The following is a 13,169-nucleotide window of genomic DNA, read 5'->3' on the forward strand; positions in this document are numbered from 1 at the left end:
ACAAGATGAAAAGACAACTCTGCCACTGATTATCTATAAATCAATAAATCGACTTTTTATAAAAATTTATTTATAAATAAATAATTTATAAACTATTTATTCATAGGTCATAAATATATAATCCAGAAACTCTTGATGAAGTTATTCATTCTGTCATACTGTAAACAAGGTACAATGGAGGAAAGAAAGATAACTCAAAGGACTGGCATATTTGTTATGATGTATTCATCTGCAAGTAAGATAACAGCAATTTTATTAAGTTGATTAAATGATAAGATACTTAATAATTTCACACCAAAAAGTTTGAACCTAGCTGAGACAACATTATGAGAACAAAGTTAGTACCATATGCATAAGATGTATTAGTAATTATTTAATAATTAATAAATATATAAGACAACTGATACCATTTTTATTCTGATATGATACAGTGGGAGGGGGTCATCACTTCTTTGTTTTTCTGGTCCAAAATGCATAGTCTAACATGAGAAAACGTTGGATAAGCTCAAATTATGGGACATTTTAGTAAATAATTAACTAGCTCTCTTCCAAAATGTGAAGACCATAATGATGAACAAATTGTTTGCTGGACCTGGTGGCTCACATCTACAATCCCTAGCACTTTGGGAGGCTGAGGTGGGCAGATCACCTGAGGTCAGGAATTCAAGACCAGCCTGGCTAACATGGTGAAACCTCATCTGTACTAAAAATACAAAAATTAGCCAGACATGGTGGCAGGCGCATGTAACCCCAGCTACTCGGGAGGTTGAGGCAGGAGAATTGTTTTAACCAAGGAAGCGGAGATTACAGCGAGTGCAGATCGCGCCATTGAACTCCAGCCTGGGCAACAAGAGTGAAACTCCATCTTAACGAAAAAAAAAAAAAAAAAAGGTCACAGAAATAATGGACTAAAGAAACACAACAATTAAATTCTATTTGGGATCCTGCATTGGATCTTGGAACAGGGAAAAAAGAAAGATATTAGCAGAAAAACTGGTAAAATCCAAATATCTATAGATCAGTTAACATTATTATACCAATGTTAATTCTTACTTCTGAGAATTTTACTATGGTCATGCATGCAAGATCTTAACACTGAGGGAAGCTGGCTGAAGGCTATACAGAAACTGTCTACTAATTGTACAACTTTTCTGTAAGTCTAAAATTATTTCAAAAAGGAAAAAAGAAACAAAATTGGTCATTCCAGATACAGCATAATAACACAGGAACATCATCAGAAACCCAAGATTTTTTCTGCTTCTCCATTCTGCCACCTTTCCATGTTGCTTTTTGTCTCTAGGCTCATTTGCATACTGGATGCTCTCCACTTCAGATCCACGTATCTCCATCCTGTTTCGTTCCCTGTAAAACAGCCTTCTGTGAATTAAATCGACTGGACATCCCTGTCCTATGGCTTATGTTAAGGCAATGCTAGCAGATGAAAGTGCCAGAAGAGTGGGAATTTAGGTAGATAATTCCCCGGGCTCTTTCCGTTTTAGGCTAAGGTTTTGTAAGAGCCTGAGGTCCTCTACCTAAGGCCCTGATGTCAGTTACTCTAGGGCACCCCTCTTCTAAAGCTGTACTCACAGTTCTGGTAATCATTCTCTCCTCTTGCATCTTCAGCCTTAGGGTGCTATCTATTCCTGCAGTCCCCTTTTACCCTGCCCACTCTTTATAAAATTAATAATTACCTCATTTGCATGTGCCATCTCATTCTTGCCTAAACTCTGACTGATGCATCTCCTCATGGTAACAAAATAGTCCATGTAGTTCCAAGCATCATGCCATCTTTCATGTATTTAGAGAGGTAAGAACAGATAACGGCCAAGAGGCATGAAAAAAACTGCCTGCTGTATATGGCTTCAGTTCTAGCTGTGTCATTCACTGGCTTTATAGTATGTCTGGCACACAGTAGGTATTAATATTCACTATCATGTTAATAGAAAGTTAATCCTGCTGCTCAAGATAAATCCTCTAGAGTCATACTCACTTTCTTTCTAACCCCAAAGCCAATATAAGTTCTGCCTCTAAATATGTCTACATCCATCCATCAGTTTTCATTCCCTGCACCATCACAGTCCTAGTTCACCATCTGTCCTTTTGATAATTGTATTTGTCTCCCTGCTTTAACACTCCTTTATGCTCCTTCCGTGCACACACACACATACACACATACACATTTTTACTGTAGGCAGAGAAATCTTTTAAAATGTAATTCAGATCATGTGACTCCTCTGCTCAGAACTCTCCCAATTCACTGAGAGGAAAAGCCAGTCCGTGTCTTGACAGTGTCATAGGATCCTACAAGATTTGCCTCCTTCCACTCCTTACCTTACTTACCTTACCGGCGATTGCTTTTTTCTTTATATGCTGTTCAGGCACACTGGGCTCCTAGCTATTGCTGAAACATGCCATGTGCGCTCCCACCTAAGGGTCTGTCCTACTTCCTCTGCCTGGAATTTTCTTCTACCAGACACCTTACTGATCTGCTCCCTCACTTTCCTCTGGTCTTTGCTCAAATATCAGCCTTTTCTGATCACCCTAAATAAAATAAAACTCCATCTTTATCATACTACTGCCAGGACTTCTTATTCTGGTTATTTGCTTGTTTTCATATAACTGAACCATTATAGATATATGTGTGTGTGTGCATATGTCATTAGAATGCAGTATTCTTACTGTCAAAGATTTTGTTCAGTGTTATATGCACAGTCCCTAGGATGGTGCCTGGTACATAGAAGATAACAAATATTTGTGAAATAAAGGAATGTATGAATATTAATTGAATGCAAATCTGTACAAATAGTTTTTAAAGGTTATTTCCCTGCTGGGATTTGGGAAGATTTCTTCTTGTGAAATAAGCAGAGGGAATTTGAACTAAATAACTCCATTGCCTATTGAAGAAGCTGCCTGGAAAACAGAAAAGTGCTGCTCATCAAATATTCTTTCAACGTTCCTCTCGCAGAGCCATCTTGAATGGAGACTGCCTTAGACAACCAGAGAAAAGTTTTATGGCTACAGTAAATAAATTTTTATTGCTATGTAAGCCAACATGTAAGCAGGAATGCTTAATGATACTCTAGATATACCTGGAGGAAACTTTTGCCATACTTCATACATTGCTGACATGTCAGCTACAACACTTCACGCTTGACTGAGGCGCTATTAAAACAATTACTGAGTCATTAACAAGAGCTTTTAAGACCAGTTTTGAAATCACACTAGCAAGAAAATTTGCTTTGATAGCCATATTAGCCCCCAGTGTGGCCTGGACTTGGACAGTTTTCAACTTCAAGATTCTGTCTCCTGGTTTCTTATCTATTTATTCCTTTGATTCCTGAGAACACTCCAAAGGCAGGTATAAACTCTATTTCAAATGTCATTAAAATTTCATCCATCTAGGCCTGAACTAATGGAAAACTACTTCAAGAATGTCTTTGATTTTGAGTGTCCACATTCTGACCATTCTGAGAGCTAACAGGGAAAGAAAAATTGGAAAAACCAAAGGACAGTCCCTCTTTTATACTCTCAGGGATCCAAGGACAAGATTCAATAAAAATTTCTGCCCCATCTTCTAAAATCTTTTATAGCAATTACTACCACCTGAATCTCAGACATACTTTCCAGGTTGGTATAGTTGAACTTTCATACTTGATTAACTTTATTCTGCTTACTCCTCTCAAACTTGGGGACTTCTCTCCTCTCATCTCTAACATCCTAATGTTCACCATCCTTCATGCAGACTATGGCTATTGAAACATCCAGGGAGACAGCCCATTCACCTTCCTCACCCACAATGCCACACCTAGTCCAAATTACCTTATAACCCCTACAGGCAAAAGTTCTGCCTTTTCTCTGTTAACTACCTATGTACAGTGAAGACCATATACTCGTATCTTAATCAAAGTAATTTAGGCAGATTATAAGTTACTATTAGGGCTAATCAATGAAATACATATTTGCATTTTAAAGAGGAGGCCAACGAAAATGAATTGTCTGATGCATAACCTCCTATCTCTGAGGAAAACAGTACTGTTTTATGTTTTCTTTTACTCTGACAGAAATTGAAGATACACAACGACACAGAGACTAGTTAGGAAGATTTTAATTCTCTCTTTATGAACAACAAAGTAAGCAATAGCCATTATCATCAGATCTGTTTATCCCTGCCTGTCCTCCCCTGCCCACCTAAGGTGAGATTCTTTACAAAACACCTGTCACATAGAGATACAGAGGTGGATATCCATGCCAAAGGGACTGACTACAATACGCCCAACACCTGACAGGAAGTGGGAAAGAAAGGACGACATTCTGACCCCTCCAACGCTTTCCGCAGGACATGCTCCTGTAACGTTTTTACTCATTTGGGACACTGAGGAGGAGTCTCTTCTCAATTACTTGTGGAAATGTGAAAAAATAGGCCAATGTGATTTCTAAACAGTTTAAAACAGTTTTTTTAAAACAGAAAATATATATACGTTATTCTCCCTTATTGCAGAGACACAGCCCATTTCAGTAGTGAGAAAAATTTTTGCAGGATATCACTTCATTAATAAGCAATAGTCAAGAAGCAATAGTCAAACTCTATTGCAAATAAGAAGACTCAGGCCCCATTTCGGTATTTTCCATAGACTTTTGCCAAATAGGTAACAAGCACATGCTTGAGTAGGAAAGTCTTTTTTTTTTTTTTTCCACATCAACTTTACTACCAGTACATTTTTTCCCATAGAAAATAACTGAGTACAGACAGGCATGGTGGCTCACACCTGTAATCCCAGCCAGGTGTGGGATTTTTGAGAGGCTGAGGCAGGTGGATCACCTGAGGTCAGGAGTTGAAAACCAGCCTGGCCACCATGGTGAAATCCTGTCTCTACTAAAAATACAAAAATTAGCTAGGTGTGGTGACAGGCACCCATAATGCCAGCTACTTGGGAGGCTGAGGCAGGAGAATTGCTTGAATGCAGGAGGCTGAGGTTGCAGTGAGCCAAGATTGTTCCATTGTACTCCAGCCTGGGGAATAAGAGCAAAACTCCATCTCAAAAAAGAAAGAAGACTTTGGGAGGCCGAGACGGGCGGATCACGAGGTCAGGAGATCGAGACCATCCTGGCTAACACAGTGAAACCCCGTCTCTACTAAAAATACAAAAACTAGCCGGGCGAGGTGGCGGGCGTCTGTAGTCCCAGCTACTCGGGAGGCTGAGGCGGGAGAATGGCGCAAACCCGGGAGGCAGAGCTTGCAGTGAGCTGAGATCCGGCCACTGCACTCCAGTCCGGGCGACAGAGCGAGACTCCGCCTCAAAAAAAAAAAAAAAAAAAAGAAAGAAGAGAGAAAGAAAGAAAGAAAGAAAGAAGGAAGGAAGGAAGGAAGGAAGGAAGGAAGGGAGAAAGAAAACAACTGAGTAAAAATCAAATCTTCATATTCTACTCACAGAATCTTGCTGCAATCAATCTCAACTCTTTTGGAAAGTAATATTGCTCCCAGTGCCATTTCATCCATTTCTTAGACTACCTAAAAGATCTACTTCAGTACTTTCAAAAATACAGGTTGTTTAAAGTCTCACTACAGTTCAAAGCAAGTGATTAATATTGCCAATGTAACAGTTGATTCTTAACTTCCACAGTTGTTCACAGAAACTAAACATTTAAAAACATATCATTTTTAGATAAGAATGTTCCAAAATTTAAGAATCCAGTGGGTTTATTATTATTATTGTTTTTATATCCTGGGCATAAACAAAAAGGCAGCATACTAAAGTCTTTATAGTACACATATTTCTTTGTTATCCTTCAAAACACATAATTATTTAACACACGTTAATTCTTTTTCTCATGTGATAAAATAAGCTGTATTAATTTTCTGGTGCTATACAAACATTATCTTAAATTTAATGGGTTAAAGCAATAGTAAACCTTTGTTCTCTCCATTTCCAGAGGTGAAGAATTTAGGAGCAGATTAGATGGGTGGTTCCAGTTTGCAGTTAAAGTAAAGGTGCTGGCTGGGGCATAGTTATCTAGTGTCTTCACTAGGGGTCTCAGCAACATAGCTGGCAAGCTGGTGCTGATTGCAAGAGCCCTCAGTTCTTCATTATGTGGACCTCACTATTAGACTGCTTAACTATCCACCTTAAATGATTGCTGCCTTTACTCTGAACAAATTACCCAACAGGCAACAAGACAAAAGTGACAATGTGCTAGTTATACACTGAATGTTTGTGTCCCCAAAATATTTATATGTTGAAATCCTAACCCTCAATATGAGAGTATTAGCGAGTTTGGCCTTTGAGAGGTAATTAGGTCATATAGGTGGAGCCATCATGAGTGGGATTATAAAAGGGACTCCAAGAGTTTTCTAGCTCTTTTTTCATCATGTGAGCATACCATGAGAAGACCATCTATGGACCAAGAATTGAGTCTCTTAGCACGTTCAAATATTATAGCTAACTAGAATAACCAGTTTAGAGAAGAACATAAATGACGTGATGGAGCTGAAAAACACAGCATGAGAACTTCGTGAAGCATACACAAGTATCAATAGCCAAATAAATCAAGCAGAAGAAAGGATATCAGACATAGAAGATCAACTTAATGCAGTAACACATGGAGAGAAGATTAGAGAAAAAAAGAATGAAAAGGAATGAACAAAGCCTCTGAGAAATATGTGAAAATACCAAATCCACGTTTGGTTGGTGTAGCTGAACGTGATGGGCAGAATGGAACCAAGTTGGAAAACACACTTCAAGATATTATCCAGGAGAACTTCCCCAACCTACCAAGACAGTCCAATGTTCAAATTCAGGAAATACAGAGAACACCACAAAGAAATCCTCAAGAAGAACAACCCCAAGACGCATAACCATCAGACTCACCAAGGTTGAAATGAAGGAAAACATGTTAAGCGCAGCCAGAGAGAAAGGTTGGGTTATCCACAAAGGGAAGCCCATCAGACTAACAGCAGATCTCTCAGCAGAAACCCTACAAGCCAGGAGATGGTTGGGGCTAATATTCAACATTCTTAAAGAAAAGAATTTTCAACCCAGAATTTCATATTCAGCCAAACTAAGCTTCATAACTGAAGAAGAAATAAAATCCTTTACAGACAAACAAATGCTGAGGGATTTTGTCACCACCAGGCCTGCCTTACCAGAGCTTCTGAAGGAAGCACTGAATATGGAAAGGAAAAAGCAGTACCAACCACTTCAAAAACAAACCAAAATGTAAAGACCATCGACACTATGAAGAAACTGCATCAACTAATGGGCAAAATAACCAGCTAGCATCATAATGACAGGATCAATTTCACACATAACAATATTAACCTTAAATGTAAATGAGCTAAATGCCCCAATTAAAAGGCACAGACTGGAAAATTGGATAAAGAGTCAAGACCCATCTGTGTGCTGTATTCAGGAGACCCATCTCACCAGCAAAGACACACATAGGCTCAAAATAAAGGGATGGTGGAAGATTTATCAAGCAAATGGAAAGCAAAAAAAAAACAACAATAACAAAAAAAAAACAAGGGTTGCAATCCTAGTCTCCGATAAAACAGACTTTAAACCAACAAAGATCAAAAAGACAAGGAAGGGCATTACATAATGTTAAAGGGATCAATGCAACAAGAAGAGCTAACTATCCTAAATGTATATGCACCTAATACAGGAGTAACCAGATTCATAAAGCAAATTTTAGAGACCTACAAAGAGACTTAGACTCCCACACAATAATAATGGGGAGTTTAACACCCCACTGTCAATATAAGACAGATAAACAAGTCAGAAAATTAACAAGGATACTCAAGACTTGAACTCAGCTCTACACGTAATGAACCTAAAAGACATCTACAGAACTCTCCACCCCAAATCAACAGAATATACATTCTTCTCAGCACCACATTGCAGTTATTCTAAAATTGACTACATAATTGGATGTAAAACACTTCTCAGCAAATGCAAAAGAATAGAAATCGTAACAAACACTGTCTCAGGTGACATGCAATCAAATTAGAACTAAGGATTAAGAAACTCACTCAAAACCACACAACTACATGGAAACTGAACAACCTGCTCCTGAATGACTACTGGGTAAATAACGAAATTAAGGCAGAAATGAAGTTCTTTGAAACCAATCACAACAAAGACACAACATACCAGAATCTCTGTGACACAGCTAAAGCAATGCTTAGAGGGAAACTTATAGCATTAATGCCCACAGGAGAAAGTGGGAAAGATGTAAAATTGATACCCTAATATCACAATTAAAGGAACTACAGAAGCAAGAGCAAAAATTCCAAAAGCTAGCAGAAGACAAGAAATGACTAAGATAACAGCAAAACTGAAGGAGATAGAGACACAAAAAAAAAACCCTTCAAAAAATCAATGAATCCAGGAGCTGGTTTTTTGAAAAGATTGACAAAATAGACAGACCACTAATCAGACTAATAAAGAAGAAAAGAGAGAAGAATCAAATAGATACAATAAAAAATGATAAAGGGGATATCACCACTGATCCCACAGCAACACGAACTACCATCAGAGAATACTATAAATACCTCTATGCAAATAAACTAGAAAATCTAGAAGAAATGGATAAATTCCTGAACAAATACACCCTCGCAAGACTAAACCAGGAAGAAGTCAAATCCCTGAATAGACCAATAACAAGATCTGAAATTGAGGCAGTAATTAATAGCCTACCAACCAAGAAAATCCCAGGACCAGATGGATTCACAGCCAAATTCAACAGGAGATACAAAGAGGAGTTTGTACCATTACTTCTGAAACTATTCCAAACAATAGAAAAACAGGGACGCCTCCCTAATTCATTTTATGAGGCCAGCATCAACCTGATACAAAAACCTGGAAGAGACATAACAAAAAAGACAATTTCAGGCCAATATCCCTGAGGAACATTGATGCAAAAATCCTCAATAAAATTCTAGCACACTGAATCAATCCAGCAGCACATCAAAAACGTATCCACCACAATCAAGTTGGCTTCATCCCTGGGATGCAAGGCTGGTTCAACATACACAAATTAATAAACATAATCCATCACATAAACAGAACCAAAGACAAAAACCACATGATTATCTCAATAGATGCACAAAAGGCCTTTGATAAAATTTACCACCACTTTATGCTAAGAATTCTCACTAAATCAGATATTGATGGAACATAACTCAAAATAATAAGATCTATTTATGACGAACCCACAGTGAATATCATTCTGAATGGTCAAAAGCTGAAAGCATTCCCTTTGAAAATCAGCATAAGACAAGGATGCCCTCTCTCACCACTCCTATTCAGCATAGTGTTGGAAATTCTGGCCAGGGCAATCAGGCAAGAGAATGAAATAAAGAGTATTCAAATAGGAAGAGAGGAAGTCAAATTGTCTCTGTTTGCAGATGACATGATTATATATTTAGAAAACCCCATCATCTCCACCCAAAATCTTCTTAAGCTGATAAGCAACGTCAGCAAAGTCTCAGGATACAAGATCAATGTGCAAAAATCACAAGCATTCCTATACACCAGTAATAGACAAACTGGGAGCCAAATCATGAGTGAACTCCCATTCACAATTTCTACTAAGAGAATGAAATACCCAGGAATACAGCTAACAAGGGATGTGAAGGACCTCTTCAAGGAGAACTAAAAACCACTGCTCAAGGAAATAAGAGAGGATACAAACAAATGCAAAAACATTCCATGCTCATGGATAGGGAGGATCAACATCATGAAAATGGCAATACTGCTCCAAAGTAATTTATAGATTTGATCCTATTCCCATCAAGCTACCATTGACTTTCTTCACAGAATTAGAAAAAAACTGCCTTAAATTTGATATGAATCCAAAAAAGAGCTCATATAGCCAAGACAATTCTAAGCAAAAAAACCAAAGCTGTAGGCATCATGCTACCTGACTTCAAACTATACTACAAGGCTACACTGACCAAAACAGCATGGTACTGTTACCAAAACAGATGTACAGACCAATGCACAAAACAGAGGCCTCAGAAATAATGCCACACATCTACAACCATCTGATCTTTGTCAAACCTGACAATAACAAGCAATAGGGAAAGGATTCGCTATTTAATGAATGGTGTTGGGAAAACCAGGTAGCCATATGCAAAAAACTAAAATTGGACCACTTCCTTACGGCTTATACAAAAATTAACTGAAGATGGATTAAAGACTTAAAAATCCTAGAAGAACCATAAAAACCCTCGAAGAAAACCTGGGCAATACCATTCAGGACATACGCGTGGGAAAGGCTTCATGACTAAAACACCAAAAGCAATGGCAAGAAAAGTCAAAACTGACAAATGGAATCTAATTAAACTAAAGAACTTTTGCACAGCAAAAGAAACTATCATCAGAATGAACAGGCAACCTACAGAATGGGAGAAAATTTTTACAATCTATCCATCTGACAAAGTGCTAATATCCAGGATGTACAAGGAACTTAAACAAATTTACAAGAAAAAAAGAAACAAACAACCCCATCAAAAAGCAGGTGCAGGAAATGAACAGACACTTCTCAAAAGAAGACATTAATGTAGCCAAAAAACATATGAAAAAAAACTCATCATCACTGTTCATTAGAGAAATGCAAATCAAAACCACAATGAGATACCATCTCTCATGCCAGTTAGAATGGCTATTATTAAAAAGTCAGGAACAACAGATGCTGGAGAGGATGTGGAGAAATAGGAACACTTTTACACTCTCAGTGGGAGTGTAAATTAGTTCAACCATTGTGAAAGACAGTGTGATGTTTCCTCAAGGATCTAGAACCAGAAATACCATTTGATCCAGCAATCCCATTACTGGGTATGTACCCAAAGGATTATAAATCACTCTACTATAAAGACACATACACACATATGTTTATTGCAGCAGTGTTCACAATAGCAAAGACTTGGAACCAACCTGAATGCCCATCAATGATAGACTGGATAAGGAAAATGTGGCCCATATATACCACGGAACACTATGCAGCCATAAAATAGGGTGAGTTCATGTCTTTTGCAGGGGCATGGATGAAGGTGGAAACCATAATTCTCAGGAAACTAACACAGGAACAGAAAACCAAACACCACATGTTCTTACTCATAAGTGGGAGGTGAACAATGAGAACACATGGACACAGGGAGGGGAACAACACACACTAGGGCCTGTCGGGGGATGGGAGATTAAGGGAGGGATAGCATAGGAGAAATATCTAATGTAGATGATGGGTTGATGGGTACAGCAAACCACTATGGCACGTGTATACCTATGTAACAAACCTGCATGTTCTGCACATGTATGCCAGAACTTAAAGTATGATTTTTTTAAAATGTTGTCTACAAATTGGGTTCTACATTATTTTAGTACTTTTTCATATAGGAGTTACAGTGAAAATATTGTGCATACAATTAGCAATCCTGATTATTTCATTCCAGCATACATGCATCCTCCTAATTTCATTTTTTTAAAATATAGAAATAATAAAAGTAAATAGTATCTTTAAAATGTAATTAAACCTTTAAGATCAAAGAAACATCTTCCTCCACTTCACCACTTCCTTCCAAAAAGATCGAGTTTCTCCACTACAAGAGGAGCAATGATTTTTTTAAAAACAATTCTCTGCTTCATTTTTTCAAGTCTTTTTATTCTTCAAAATAATTGAAAGGTAAAAGTCCTCATTGGAACTCATTGATGCAAATAAAAGTTTGGCGTGAAATCTTTGAAAATTTTCAGAAAAATAAAAAGTTTTCCAGATACCGAGAGCCAACCTTGTTCCTTCAGGAATTAACCATGATTACTTTACTTGGAGGGTTATTTCACGACTCAATCAATTCACTTCCAACAAAATTGTCTCGGTGTTAAACCTAGTTTGTTTTTTTCTTCTTCTTTACATGACACCTACCGTAGTGTTCTTTTATTTTGTGAAGCACCCTGCAGGGAATGGAAATGCTTTGCAATTTAAACACTATTTGAACAAATTCAACATAGAAATGAAGGCCTTTATACCAGATGTTACATTTAACTTCAGTCATTTTCCTGTGTCAGTAGTAATGGTCAATTGAAGTATGGATATTTACATTTACTATAAATTTGATTCCAAAAAATCTCTAATATTGCAAGGGTTTTGTAAGAAAACTTGCATGCATGGATTGCTAGTGTTCTATTGCTTCGTTTTATGTTTCAGTGGGTATTCTTTCTGTTCTCTGTGTTTGGACAGCATTCTGAGATAGTCATCTAGTAACCAGACTCTGCTCTGCTGTATTAGGTTCTTTTGGTCTCGCCTCATAAATCACTCACTCTAGACCCTAGAAGACTCTTGTTTTTCTTCTGAACTCATTCCAGATTCGCTTTTATTCTTTTAAATTTCTTCTTAATTTTAAATAATGAAGTGAGTAACCCTAAATGTTGTATTTCAGAGTTTCATTGAAAAGGAATTTTGTATATTTTTGGCTGTTTGCCTGATTTTATATATATATATATATAATGTGTATATATACACATTCATACAAAGAAGTAGTATATAATAGAGTGAAAAGAGCACAGGACAAAAAATTTAAAAACCTGGTTCCAGACCTAGCTGTTACACTGGTTTGCTATGTTGAGAAAATCACCTAATCACTCTTGTCTCCCCTGTCTTCATTTATGCACTCACTCATTCATTCAAGAATCACATATTATGTGTTTGAGGATATAGTCATGTATAAGACAGGTTAGGTCTCTGTCCATTTTAACTTATATTCTAGTGAGGATTGACAAATTATAAACGAGTAAGAAAAACATTTAGAATCTTGAGATTTGATATTTGCTTTTAATGAATGTCTATTTTGTATTGCTATCAAGGAATACTTGAGGCTGGGTAATTTACAGAGAAAAATGGTTTATTTAGCTCACAGTTCTGCAGGCTGTACAAGAAGCATGACACTGGTATCTGCTTGGATGAATGTGAGGGCCTTTGTTCTGCCACATAAGGCAGAGAAGGTAGAAGGAGAAGTGAGCACATATGAAGAGAAACCAAACCCAAGGGGCCTCCTGGCTTTATAATAACCCACTCAGAGGGAGACTAATCCCTTTCCCTCAAGAAGTAACCCAGTCTCAAAAGAGCAAGAACTCATTCACTCCCACGAGAATGGCACCAAGACATTTACAGGGGATCTG

The sequence above is a fragment of the Trachypithecus francoisi genome, unplaced genomic scaffold (genome assembly GCF_009764315.1).
Source record: "Trachypithecus francoisi isolate TF-2019V2 unplaced genomic scaffold, Tfra_2.0 Lachesis_group0, whole genome shotgun sequence".
In the NCBI taxonomy this organism is placed as follows: Eukaryota; Metazoa; Chordata; class Mammalia; order Primates; family Cercopithecidae; genus Trachypithecus; species Trachypithecus francoisi.